This window comes from Prunus persica, chromosome G6 (assembly GCF_000346465.2).
Source record: "Prunus persica cultivar Lovell chromosome G6, Prunus_persica_NCBIv2, whole genome shotgun sequence".
In the NCBI taxonomy this organism is placed as follows: Eukaryota; Viridiplantae; Streptophyta; class Magnoliopsida; order Rosales; family Rosaceae; genus Prunus; species Prunus persica.
In genome coordinates, this window is record NC_034014.1 from 15,957,683 (window position 1) to 15,960,607 (window position 2,925).

Genomic DNA, 2,925 nt, shown 5'->3' on the forward strand with positions numbered 1-2,925 from the left:
AGGACCAATAGATATCGGATTGGGTCCAAAACTTGGGGAACATCATAATATTGTGGGAGGAGTCATTTGGTGGGTTTTGAATGAAATCCAATCTCTAGAACTATACAATACACCAACCACCGCATTTCAGAACGAACTTCGTACGAACCTGAATTGGCCAATTTCAAGGACTAATCGATATCGGATTGAGTCCAAAACTTGGGGAACATCATAATATTGTGGGAGGAGTCATTTGGTGGGTTTTGAGTGAAATCCAATCTCTAGAACTAGACCACTTTCGCTGGTTAAACGATTGCACTGAGCATGTGCAACAAGCCTTTAAACCCCTAGGTGTCCTTAGTTGGAGGAGTTGTGTCTCCTGAGGGTTTATAGTGATGACTCCCACAAACATCTGCATACCTGCAAGCAAATTGGTTAAAGCATACTTATAGCAAACTAATAAGAACCAATGAAAGCTTAGTCATACATTCGAACCACTAGTCTGCCACTTCAAAGAATCATATCATAAGTATAGTGTAAAAAAAATAATTACTCCATGTCCCATGACTTCAAAGACACCATACTTAAATGCCGAAGATAGAAATCGCCTCAACTCTAGTCCTCACAGATATCACTCAAATTTTCACTCAGATCCTAAGGTGTGGTCTCTCCTCAAACATATGTGAGTGAAGTTATGTAAAAGGGAATCAAAATCCTCACATATGAAATATGAAATAAAAGCACAATTTCTGGACATATCTCATGAAAGGAATTAAACACTAAGAATATGGATAGCACACATACTTAGCAGCACCCATGAATACATCCCCAAAGATCAGCTAGGTCTTTCACGAGGTGTGTAATGTAAGGCTTAGGTCAGGGGCTATGAAAGAAAGGATAGGAAATACTAAAGCTTGGGACAAACCAAAGTGTCTTCCTTGTGAAAGCAGCAAGCTCTCCTCTTGAATTGATCTTTGATGTTTGTTCGTGGCATCCAGGACCCGTGCGATAATGGAAGAATTTAGAAATTACATCCTCTTTGATTCTTTTTCTTTTCTTTTCTTTTTCTAAAACTTTGTTTCTTTTTTCTTTCTTTTTTTCTACAATTCCAGCACACGTACCTCGGTACATACCACTTTCTTGATGTAGAGCTCGAATTATCTTTGTCTTCATCACTTTGGTATTCCCCAAACTATAGGGTATAGCTGTAATGGGCTAAATATCTCATATTGAGATAAAAGGATATGGGGAAACAAATGTGAGAAAAGAGAATGGCTAAAAATGATTGGCTTCAAAATGGGGTAATGGCAAACACATAAAGGTAAAAAATTAGGCCTTTTGGTGGTTAAGACATGCATAGCCTAACATCGTCTCAATGAGTTCATTCATGAATGTTACCAAACACATGGTATCTGCGAAAGCAAACAATTCTTAGCATTCAATCAAACAAAAATAATGAGATAATTTGAAATGACATTGAAGCAAAAAGATAGGAGTACAAACACTTTAAACCCTCTCAAAGAAGTAAATAGGCTCAAAATCACTCACTAGGGTAGTCTCCACAATTCTTCTTCTGGAATTTGAGCATGATACTTTAACCACCATGATTCCAAGAGTAACAGCTTTGAAAAAAAAGATATGATATGAACTTTTTCATGACATCACAGTAGTCCTCATTGTAAACCATAGCCCTCATATACATTCACATTAGTAAGCAAAAACAAACTTTAACCAGAACTACAAACAAACGAAAATCCCACACCCCCAAACCTAAACTAAGCATTGTCCTCGATGCTTTAAAAAAAAATTAATGGAATGGATGCAATGCAAAATGGCACAGTGTGCATGGAAAGAAATAAAATAAAAACTAAAAACCAACACAAATAAACGGAAAAAACACAAACCCAGCTAGGTTGCCTCCTAGCAAGCGCTTTATTTAATGTCTAGGCAAGACATGGTAGTGTGTCTAAGTTGCCATAAACTCGAGAGAATCTATAACGACATAAACCTGCTCCTGTGAAACATTCTCCAAATAAGGCTTCAAACGCTGTCCATTGACCTTAAAACGGGTGCCATTCTTGATGTTTTCTATCTCCATAGCTCCATGGGGAAATACTTGTAGCACTTTGAATGGTCCAACCCGTCTAGACTTCAATTTACCTGGAAAAAGTCGCAAACGTGAGTCATACAAAAGTACTTTCATACCTGGTTGAAACCTCTTTCTAAGAATTGCCATGCACATGGTAGGGCTTATTCCCTTGATATCTGCAATGGACCAACCAATGGCTGATTTGAACTCTTTTAGCACCCTAATTAGCTTATCTTCTTCCAAAGGGGTGAGGTCAAATGCTATGATAACTGGGAGAGTTTCAAACTCAGCTAGGTAAGCATATTTTAGATGTGATGGAAGTGGTTTAAGCTCAAGTTTTGGAGGTTTACCAACCGAAGGGATTAGATGTGTGGCAGATGGTCCTAATGGCTCTATAAGAGGCGAAAAAATGGAGGGATATTGTTTTAATGCTTCCAAGGCAGCCACCATCTCCATGAGCACTTCTTCATCAAAGTCATTTTGAGATTGACTCAAAACATATTGTAATGGATCATTGAATTGTGCCAGCAAAAACTTAGAGAAAACAAGCGAATCAAACACCTCAATCGAACAACAATCAATTGAACTAGAAGGGTGAGAAAGAGATTCAAACACTTTGAATTGTACAGTTTCTCCTAGCACAGTCATGGTGAGGAGACCATTTTGCACATCTATGATCGTCTTTGCCGTGGCCATAAAGGGTCTCCCAAGCAAAATAGGTAACTCACGATCATGTAGAGGAGCCTCTTCCATGTCCAACACTACAAAATCAGCAGGAAAAATTAGTTTGTCAACTTGAACTAAGATATCTTCCACTATACCTCTTGGATATTCACTGATCGATCAGCAAGTGGCAA